Genomic DNA, 11,768 nt, shown 5'->3' with positions numbered 1-11,768 from the left:
AAGGGCCTTTCTCTTTTACCTAGAAATAACGGTGTGAAATATTCTGATTGGTTGATTTTTTTATTTCACCGCTGAGGTTTTTTTCAAGCACAAGTACGAAAAGTGGATTTGAAAGCCGATTTATAGGAAAAATACAAATTATTGGTGAAGCGTTATTAACATATTACATATAATAGATAAAGCATACTTTTTAAGATCAATTAACCTTCAGAGAAGGCGTTGAAGTCCCTGACGCTTCGCCAATGGTATAGTGTTAATTCACCACATATTACCATTATATTACCTGTTTTTTGCCGCCTTTCCTCCTCCACGTTTCTCATTTTTCTACCCTGGGCACCAGAGGACTTCAGCCTTTTTGACGTCTTTACAGGGAGATGTCACTCACTCTGTGGTGTACAGAGAAACAGTAACGAGGTGCGCAGAGCGCGCGGGGGAGGGCGGGTTGGTGATAGGTGTCGTGTGTTGTTATTATAAGAATTATTAATTTGACTAATATTATTAAACAATGAAATTATGATTATGTGGACTTTGCTTGTTTTCACATTTATTAATTGTTCATTTGTTAAAAAAAAAAAAAAAAAACCGCATGCACGCGAGCGACCCCCTGGACAGCCGGCGCCCCTAGCATTTGCCTATATCGCCTAATGGAAGGGCCGGCCCTGGGGCTATTAGATTTATTACAGGTGCGATATCCCTTACTCACTGTACCTTATACCCCTTAGTAAACTGGCCCTCCTTATATAACCGCGGGCTTTTACATTTTTACTTATTTATTTATAAGTCTATTCTTAATCTGGCACCGTCTTACCTCTTTACATTTTCCTCTCGTAAAGAGCAACGTTACAGCCTTCGCTCTCAGGATTTTATCTCTTTTAGTGTTCCATCGGTGCGGACTAAGCTTGGTAAAAAGGCGTTTTCTTTTTTTGGTCCCTCCAGCTGGAACTTGCTTCAAAAGGAATTGAAGCTGTCCAGTCTGGTCACACTTAGGGATTTTAAAGCTCTGCTGAAAGTTCTAGAGAAGAGATTTATAGATACCTGCACATGTAATTATTAATCTGTATAAATATGCTATGTTTTATGTTTTATGAATATTAGTTATTTAGTTACTGTAAATTTTTCTATATCTTGTACATTGTTTCATGATGTGTATGAACAATATGTATATTATTTAATTGCTATTTTTTAGCTTAATTGTTGTTTTATATTGTATTGGAAACAGGTCTCTCTTGTAAATGAGACGCCAAGTCTCAATGGGACTACCTGTATAAATAAAGGTCTAATAATAATTTTAAAAAAAACGTTGGGTGACCAGACGTCCTCTTTTTCCCGGACATGTCCTACTTTTGAGACCTAAAAAAATGTCCGGGGGGAATTTCAAAATCGTCCGGGATTTTGTTCGACTGCCTCAATCATAATACATGTACAGTGTGATTAGAATTACCACTCCGTTCCGTTCCAGGTTTCTGTGTATCGCAAATTAGTCACGCCCTTCTCCTCAAATCTATCTACTTTACATTGTGTGTGTGTGTGTGTGTGTGTGTGCGAAGAAGAAAGCGTGGGCCTGCCAGTCTACCCCCGAGTATTTACAAGCAAAAGCACGTGTGTCCGCCGGTTCTATGGCAATGCTGAAACGAAAGTGTACGTTTATGGAGGAGTTAAAGAAAAAATACCTGTGCTTTCGCCAGGGTGTTTTGGTTGGTGTAGGCTACACATGATTATGTTAGTGTATGATGTGCTTTGATCCTCTTTCACCTTAGCGCAGCATGTTCATTGATGCAAAAGAAAACATCACATCACCAGTCTTGTCTTAAAACTTTTATTAAAAGCAAGTAAAAATACAGAGATATCTGGGAGTACACAAGAGTGAAAAGCCTAAGATATTCGTGTCACTCACGAATTCGTGTCACTCAGTCCTGGGTGTTGCAGTTTTGCATCGCCTTCCTTAATTTATTTTTTATGGTTCGATTAGTTCTCTCTACCATTCCAGACGACTGAGGGTGGTATGGGATGTGAAATGCCCATTTAATTTGGAGCTCCTTCGCTAAGAGCTGAGTCACTTTGGAAGTAAAGGGAGTTCCTCCAATACAAGGGAGTTTTTGCAATACAATGGCAATGACAGGAATAGCTACGGTAATATAGGCGCATCCTCTGTTGGCGCGCCCTCTGAGTCGCATGCAAGAATGTAGGTCCCAGGAGGGGAAGCGGCTGCCCATTGGGGAAGAAAAACCCACTCAATCATTATTCCTGGAAACAAAGAAGGATGAGATAGAACTCTTACAGTTCTGGTGACCCGACGTGATCCCATTCATCAGGTAAGACATGAATTTGGTTTTGACTACCTGATTGATCGGATCACTCAAATACAAGGGAGCGAGTCTGACCTTCCCCAGGGGAAGGAGATGGATGTGTGTACCAGAGACGGCTTATCATTTCCTTTCCTGTCTACTATGCTGTACATGTATGAATTATGCTCTGCCTCCACACAGGCTGATTGAGAAGATAATTCCATACATGGTTGAGAAGAATGAATTTGTTACCATATATGGTAGAATATATTACATATGTTAGCCTAGCCTTATTGAGCCCACCCTGTGCCTGGAAGTGTGTAACTCTGAGCCAGTCCGCATCTGTCTCTATTTTATAATGAACCTGAGTGTGAATGAAACTGTTTGTCTGTTTCTTGACAATAGATGAGCTCATCCTATTTCTCCTAAATACTAAAGCAGTTTTTCACAGAAGTGAATGTTTTCATTCTCGGTTTGCAAATGTCGAGTGCACCTACGGATGATATTTTGAAGCATCCTGTTTTGTACTATGTTGTTTTGTGCTGTTCAATAAATGATATTTTTACACAGACACCATGTCATTTTGTGTCATTTCATACACCGATACACCAATGACCCCCACCCCTGGCAAAAAAAGTGTCCTCCTTTTCAGAAACCCAAATCTGGTCACCCTAACCCTGAAGGACACAGTTGAGAAGTAGGACCTTAGAGACGTAGAGGAACAGCAAGGAGACTTTCCCATGGTCACACACACAGACACTGATGTTCATAGAGTGAACTTTCAGTGCCAGGGCAATGTAGCCTGTGCACTGGCTATACTTCAGAAACAAACACTGGAGGTCGACGGACCTTGTTGGATCTGTCAAGCTCTCTCTAGGAGATGGAGTTCAGTTCCACTAACACACCACATGTTAGAGAATGATGGACTTTAGCTTAGACAACATCCTCCTCTCAGTCACTGTGGTCAGCGAGTCCAGCTCAAAAAGTAGAGATAAATATATAGATAATACTACTAGGATAGCTTTTCTACATCTCCGCAATATTGCCAAATTAAGAAATGCATTATCACAGGATGATGCAGAAAAATTGGTGCACGCCTTTGTTAGCTCTAGACTAGACTACTGCAATTCACTACTGTCAGGATGTTCAAATAGGAATCTAAATAAACTTCAAATAGTTCAAAATGCCGCAGCTAGAGTTCTGACCAGAACTAGAAAATTTCAGCATATTAGACCAGTCCTATCAGCCCTGCATTGGCTCCCAGTTAAATTTCGTATTGATTTTAAAATTCGATTATTAGCATATAAAGCACTACATGGGCTTGCTCCTGAATACCTCCAGGAACTTATTTCCTACTATGAACCCCCACGTCAACTAAGATCACAGGGTGCTGGTCTGTTATTAGTTCCACAAATTAACAAGGTAACAGCAGGGGGAAGAGCCTTTTCTTATAAGGCCCCCCAGCTTTGGAATAATCTTCCTAAATGTGTCCGGGACTCTGACACAGTCACAATCTTTAAATCTAGGTTGAAACCCCACTTATTTAGTCTAGTGTTTGATAATTAATATCCCCCTCAGATAAAGGTACAGATCCAGGGGTTCATAGACGAAGGGTTTTATGGTAGACTGGGGCGCTGGTGCTGTCATCCTGTCACTGCTCGTGGTCACTCAAGTTTGTTGACAGTGCAGTGGACGGATGCCATTGTTTCAGAATGCCCCCAAGCCTATGTTACCTTCTGGTTCTGCCTTTTTTAGCTAGGCTGTAATAATTTAACTTAGTGCCGGAGTTGCTGCCACACTCCAGAAATGTTTATAATTTTACCTGTCCTGTACATGTCCTCATACAGAGCTAATTTTCCCTGTTTCATTTCTCCACATGGCTGCCCGCCTGCTTGAGGAATAATGAGATGAGGAGAGACAAGCGATCCATCCTGGGCTGGCCACCTCCTGCCTAACCGGATGCCTACACCATGATGGACATTATTACATCTTTTATATTCTGTCTAAATGGACATTATTGCATCTTTTACATTCTGTCTATATTGTTGTTGTTGTCATGGTGACCGGTGTCGGCCAGAGGAGGATGGGTTCCCCCCCTGAGTCTTGGTTCCTCTCAAGGTTTCTTCCTCATGCAAAAATTAGGGAGTTTTTCCTTGCCACTGTCGCCTTTGGCTTGCTCACTGGGGGCTAGGACTCGGCACTTGTAAAGCTGCTTTGTGACAACAACTGTTGTAAAAAGCGCTATATAAATAAAATATATGTTATATATATTTGAATATTCACCCGTGTCTATTCAATCTGTGTTGGAAGGTGAGGGGTTAAGTGGAAGCCTGTGAGCCTGTGTCTCCCCCTATCAGGACTGTGATGCCCGCTGTTCGTTTACAGAGGGCCTGGCAGCTATAATTCAGCGCAATACCAGTTTCAAATGACAGCAAAATTGACCAATCATATCTTCCGTCTTAGTGGGCGGGCTTAACTGCATGATAATTTCCGCCCGCTGTGAAGACGCTAGCTGTCGTTAGCCTACCGCCGCTAGCTAGTTTAGATTCGGCCCTTTGACGTCCTCATTTACATATTCCGGTTGCGAGAACCACGGAGCTGTGAAACCTTATTTTGTTTGGAAACTTATTTTGCTTAACAAGTTATCTAGTACAAATGTTATTTGAACGCACTACATGCGTTTCTAAAGCTATACTGTCGTCTCGGTTTTTTCTTTATTCTTTAGTGCAGTTTATTAGGAGAGGAAGCGGGCCCAGGTTTAATGGTCACGGTTCGCTACTGGACAAAGGGCTGTCAGTCTGACACTGTTGTCTGCAGCACGGCCCCGGGCTCCACAGGGAACAGTTCTTGCTCCATTCTTGTTCACCCTCTACACGGCAGATTTCAAGCACAGTTCTGCCAGCTGCCACCTGCAAAAGTTCTGCAGATCAATGCAGGCAAAACTAAAGAACTGGTGGTGGATTTCTGCAGGACTAAACACTCAAATCCTGTTCCTGTAAACATCCAGGGCACAGACATAGAGATTGTGAGGTCCTACAAATAACTTGGGGTCCACCTTAACAAGCTGGACTGGACTGATAACACAGCTGCTCTCTACAGGAAGGGCCAGAGCAGACTGTATCTCCTAAGGAGACTCAGATCATTTGGTGTGCAGGGGTTACTCCTGATGTCCTTCTTTGATGCTGTGGCATATGTGGCATCAGCCATATTCTTTGGAGTGGTCTGCTGGGGTAGCAGCATCTCCACCGCTGACAGGAAGAGACTGGACAGGATCATCAGGAAGTCCAGCTCTGTCCTCGGGTGTCCTCTTCACCCAGTGGAGGTGGTGGGAGACAGGAGAATGAGGTCTAAGCTAAAACACATACTGAAGAACCTGTCCCACCCCATGCACCACTCCCTGTCAGCACTGAGCAGCTCCTTCAGTGCCAGGCTGCTGCACCCGCGGTGCGTGAAGGAGAGATACCGCAGGTCCTTCCTTCCACACGCCGTCAGACTGTACAACACGCGCTGCACTCAATAATCTGTAGTTAATGTTTAACATTGCTAGCACATGCCGGACAAATTGTGCAATTTTTTTCAATACGGCAAATGTGCAATAGTTAGTACCAGGGCTTAATTTGAGCTGGATCCTGCCAGTACAGGATTCGGGAACTCTTTCATTTTGAAGGGTGCGTTCCGGTAACTGTCTGCCTCGATCCGGTAACTTTCAAACCTACTAATAAATTAGTAATTATAAGAGCTCTCCTTTTTAGCTATGCCTCTCCGCGTCTCCCCTATAAAGCTAGTTATACTTTCGCGAGTGACCGTAGCGTGCGACTCTGCACACCTCGCGCGAACCTTTGCGAATGGCCTTTATAAGGGTCCCCCCCGTGTCAACAATTCACACTCGTCGCTGTTTGCGTTCCGGCAACGTTTGATTTACAAATTAAGCACTGGTTAGTACTTCTATGTGCAATATCACCATACATAAGATTATTATATTTTTCAATATCATATATTTTTGTAACCAGTATATATACATTTTTGTTTTGTTTTTTAATTATTATTTATCTTATATATTGGTTTTATACTTCCTCTGTCTGTCTCTTCCTCTCTGCCGCTGTAATATTGCAAATTTCCCCCGTTGTGGGATCAATAAAGGATTATCTTATCTTATCAATTACCAATTTTGTTGATAGAAAGACCTGTTTGTTTTTAGTTCTGATTTATCCAAAGTATTTGGCAGACACCCGTAATATACATAATACCCATAATATACAGTATATAATATACTTCAGAACTTAATATTATAGTTTTCAGAATTTGTTTTTCAAATGCTTTTATTTATCACATAGATAGAAGAGAGAACATTATGGCGTCAAAATAGGACCTAATGTTTTGAGAATCAAAAAACAGAATCCATAACCAAGAAATTACGTTTTGTAATTGAGAAAACTGTCGTTAATATTGAGAGTTTAAAAAGCTGTTTTGTAAACACAATATTTATGTTTTCAATAGTCTATTTTGAGTTTAATATTCTTGAAGAATCCATTTTCGTTTTCGTTGCGCCTTTTCTCGCTTACGCTTCTCTCAGTCTCGCTCTCGCCTCCAGAAGTTTCTCGCTTTTGACTTTTGGACCTGTTTTTACGGGTGGGCGGGATTTACACAGTCATTGGCTGATGGAGTTAAGCCCCGCCCACCCATGCCATTCTACACACACGATTACAATATACAACAGGGTAGTCGTAACTCCACAACAATCTACTTCAGTCTATCTACTGTGGGTTACTAAAATAGATAATCGTTAAAAATAGCTGATATGAGAAAACATAAACACACATCTTGCCTGTGTTTGCCGGTGTTGTGCCGAATTCCGACTCAAACTAAGAATTACGAGAACAGTAACACACTTGATATACCGAAGTTCACCTCCGATTACGTGACCTCGCCATATTTGTTCCACGTCGTTACAGACAACCGTGCATCTTATATATCTTAATGACAGTGAAATAAGTTATAATCACAGTACCCGAACCCACCCCGATTAACGGGAGTACTGTGATTATAACTTATTTCACTGAGCACTCTAGGTTTGTCCTAGCTACATAATAAGATATATTTAGGTAATAATTGTCTATTTTACATTTTATTTTATTAAAAATTAAATAAGTCAGGTTGTCATTAAGATATATAAGATGCACGTTTGTCTGTAACGACGTGGAACAAATATGGCGAGGTCACGTAATCGGAGGTGAACTTCGGTATATCAAGTGTGTTACTGTTCTCGTAATTCTTAGTTTGAGTCGGAATTCGGCACAACACCGGCAAACACAGGCAAGATGTGTGTTTATGTTTTCTCATATCAGTTTTCTCATATTCACTATTTTTTAGTGAAATGTATATTTGATCTCATATTGTCTTTCACTAATAAATAACAATGTATAAACAACTGGAGAAGATGACAGATGGGTTGAAAACTCAAATGTCGATCCCACAGATCACGACGACCTTCACCAAGACTACATGCACTCAGGGTGACAACATTAACATGCAAGCTTCAAATATAATACATGTTATTCCAGTCATTTATTTTGTTTGCTCTGAAACAGATACTGATTTGAAAAAGACTAAGGATCTTGCAGGGTGACAAGACTAGTTTCCTTTAGAGATAATTTTCTATCGTGCGATGGATATTTACAAATAGAGAAACCGATTAACAATGGGAAAATAATCAGAAGGGAGTACATTTCAATGCAGGGGTGGGGAGACAATACACAGTAAACATTTTCTAAAGGAGTTCCTGAGGGGGCGTCAAAGCTTCTCCCAAATGTTATTGTGCTTAGGAAAAGTACACCCGTATATATCTATCTATATGATTTCACCTAAACGTAAAATTACTTCAATTAATAACCAAACTAAATCAAATGTATGTAACATGACAATACATCCAGTATAACAGCATAAAATCAATTAAATCGCACATTAATTCTACTGTAATAAAACCGTACAATATAACTAGCATAGAAGCTTTTATCTTTGTAACAGGAACCACTGAGCTACTAAACAAAAGAACCAAACAGAATTATATTCGTATAGTATCAAATAAGTAGCTACGTTATCTGGCTGGGTTAGTTAGCGCTACAACATCCATTATAAAAACACTTTAACACGTTGAATTTTCCACCAACTTAGTCAAGACACGAGATTCAACCGTGAGGTAACGGAACGAACAAAATAGTGTGGTTAAGATTTGGTTAAAAGGTGTTAGTGGTACGTATTACTAAGTTAAGTACTTACAGGTCAACCAGTAATCCAACACTTCCAAACACCAACACGACAATAGGCGCAACTTCACTAAACGCCCGATGCTGATATTGAGAATAAGGAAACCTGTGGTCTGTAATGTCCGATGGTGATGGTAGGCAGAGGTGGGCGGATCGATCCAAATATCGCTAACAACGCTGGTATTGATTTGGAGCAATACTCGTGTAAAAAGATTAATACTCAATCTTTTCAACCCTCCTCCTTTATTCGGACTTGATGTTTATCTTTTCACAAAGAGGAGCACACTGTGGACGAGGTGAGTGACTGACTGAGACTGTGTGAGTTAAATTCAGTGATTTATTTTGTATTACACTGAAGACGCATTTATATTTACATCCGGCTCTGTAAATACGGGGCGGGGTCAATCAGCGGCGGGTTTGGGCATGCGCAGTTCATTTGCAGCGTGGACGTGGAGCTGTGCTGGTCTGTTCTGACTGTCAGACTACATTGTGAGTGTTGTGGGACAGGGCTAATCGAACTTGCATCTGGTCAATCCATGGGCGCAGATGGAAATTCTGAAGTGAGGTGGACCAAGCTGTACAATATATACGTTTATGCTTGTAGATGCTAGATTTCGGATGGGGTCAATATAAATTTGGAGGGGACATGTCCCCCCCGTCCCCAGTGCCATCTGCGCCCCTGGGTCAATCATAAAACATCTCTGAGGTCACTGGGAACTGCGTCTTTCTGCCAAGTGTCCTGTAATGATTTGGTCCCTGTTTGGCATGTGGCAGCATAAAGTCGCCTCTGTGCCACCTATAAATGGCACCTTGTGGCAGGTGACACATAATTGTGGTACTTACCGTGTCCAGTGCTACTGACAACTGTGGCATCTGCTGTCCAGAAATGCCACAGGCCTCCAATGACGAGCATCTAAAGACTCTTTTGGGTTGTTAATTTGGCCCTGTCTTGTCAAAGCACCAGTGATATCTCATAGTCAGAACTCTGGATGTCGAAACATGCCTGTTTATAGTTTGAATTTAATGCGATAATGGTAAGGTGAAGTCAACTCTAGCTTTCTTATTCACAGCTTCATGAATATGGTGGGACCATTTAAGGTGGAAATTTAGATAATAAATTGGTGATTTTAGTCAAAATGTTTTTTTACTGCTGTGAATTACTGTCCATTACACGCATACTTTCCATTACACTCGTTTGCAAGAATAACATGAGAGGTGGTAAATATACATGTACGTGTCTTCAATGATGCTTTATGAAACATCTTTCTGCTAAGATGCATTTGTAAAACAGCCCTTGTTATTGAGCCGGTCATCAGGTTCAGAATTTACGCACATGTTCAAGTTCTAATGCTGTTTTAAGCAGCATAAACAACATGGTTGACCGACAAAAGTTGACCAAAAAGCTGTTTTAAGTTTAACTGGTAGGTAAGTGTGTGTCTGTGTGTGTGATTATAAATGGCCAACATTAATGGTCAACTGTGTGATGAGCTTCCTCTTTCACTGAAGTGAATATCTTATCACTGAATAGGTAAAACTCTTTTTTTAGCAATTTTTTTTAGACTGTCTAGAACATGTAATTACAAAATTATTGTTGAATGCACCAACTTATATTTTCAGCTTGTTATGTCTTTATTGTATTTTTACAACGTTGGGTAATGATGGTAGTCGAAATGGCATATGCACCTTGCACAATACACGGGACACAGCATTTCTGAAATGTTCACATATTGTGGAATAGTTACTTGTTACTACTAGAAATATGTATTTGATTAATTGCAATTTCTAAATGTTTCTAATTTCTAAATTTTAATCTTCTTTGATGTATGTGCCTATAGTATGTGCCTATTGTTAAGAGCCAACCTGTGACCACGCGGACAGTGAGGAGATGATCAGAGGAGACTCATGAGGTACTGCATGATTGCTTCAAGACTACAGACTGGCCGGCACTCATTGAGCTGCACGGAGAGAAGCTTAGTGGGCTTAGTGAGTGCATAACGGACTACATTAACTTCTGTGTGGACTCCATTGTCCCAACCAGGATTGTAAACCCAAACAGCAAACCATGGGTAACAAAGGACATTAAAGGCTAAGATATACTTGCTGTTAACTACGCGTTCGCGTACGCATCATGGCTGCTTCGCGTATCCTGCGTCGGTTTGGCGCGTAGGTCTTGCACGTCCTCCAATAGTTAACGCGACGCGTACGCGAACGTTGTCTACGCGAACGCATGGGCAAACAGCAAGTATGTTTCCAGCCTTAGTCCCTCCTTAACGACAAGAAGAGGGCATTCAGAGCTGGAGACAAAGAGGAGATGAGAACGATCCAGGGGAAGATAAAGACCACAATCACAAGACAATTACAGGAGAATCTGGAGTGTAAACTCCAGCAGAACAACATGAGGGAGGTTTGGAGTGGAATGAGGACCATCACCAGTTTCAGGTCCAATGACAACAGAGTAGTGGAGGGCAGTGAAGACAGGGCCAATGAACTAAACCAGTTCTTTAACAGGTTTGACACTTTGACGTCCCACATCATGAAGACCGTGGAGAGGCTCATCCTGGATCAGCTCCGTCCCATAGTTCAACTACTCCTAGACCCCCCCTCCAGTTTTCCTACATGCCCCGCCTGGGAGTTGAGGACGCCATCATCTATCTGCTCCACCGAGTCTATGCTCACCAGAAACAAGTTTTTTAACTTCTGCAGTGCATTTAATTCGGCCTGCTCTTCTGGGTGAGAAGCTGATGGTGATGCAAGTAGACACCCCCTTCGTGTCCTGGATTACAGACTATCTACCCCTGTGTCCATCAGTGGGGTCACTGTGGACACTGTCGAGGACTACAAATACCTGGGAGTGTACATAGACAATAAACTGGAGTGGGGTAAAAACACCAAAACTCTCTATAGGAAGGGCCACAGTCGTCTCTACTTTTTGAGCTGGACTCGCTGACCACAGTGACTGAGAGGAGGATGTTGTCTAAGCTAAAGTCCATCATTCTCAAACATGTGGTGTGTTAGTGGAATTGAGCTCCATCTCATAGAGAGAGCTTGACAGATCCAACAAGGCCCTTCGACCTCCAGTGTTTGTTTCTGAAATATTGCCAGTGCACAGGCTATATTGCCCTGGCACTGAAAGTTCACTCTATGAACATCAGTGTCTGTGTGTGTGACCATGGGAAAGTCTCCTTGCTGTTCCTCTACGTCTCTAAGGTCCTCCTTCTCA

The 11,768-nt window shown here is 41.6% G+C and overlaps 1 protein-coding gene across 1 annotated transcript in view; it reads right to left on the bottom strand.

Annotated features, from left to right (window-relative positions):
• LOC143480391 (cytidine monophosphate-N-acetylneuraminic acid hydroxylase-like) overlaps nucleotides 1–8,812 on the bottom strand; it is an 85,305-nt gene extending 76,493 nt beyond the window's left edge. The window contains exon 1 of the mRNA XM_076978059.1: nucleotides 8,562–8,812. The gene's annotated coding sequence lies outside the window, so the exon portion shown is untranslated. The remainder of the gene's footprint in view (nucleotides 1–8,561) is intronic.
• Between the last annotated feature and the right edge of the window lie 2,956 nt (nucleotides 8,813–11,768).

The sequence above is a fragment of the Brachyhypopomus gauderio genome, chromosome 17 (genome assembly GCF_052324685.1).
Source record: "Brachyhypopomus gauderio isolate BG-103 chromosome 17, BGAUD_0.2, whole genome shotgun sequence".
Classification (NCBI taxonomy): Eukaryota; Metazoa; Chordata; class Actinopteri; order Gymnotiformes; family Hypopomidae; genus Brachyhypopomus; species Brachyhypopomus gauderio.
The sequence above is the reverse complement of the archived record's forward strand: the minus strand, read 5'-3'. Positions and strand labels throughout refer to the sequence as shown.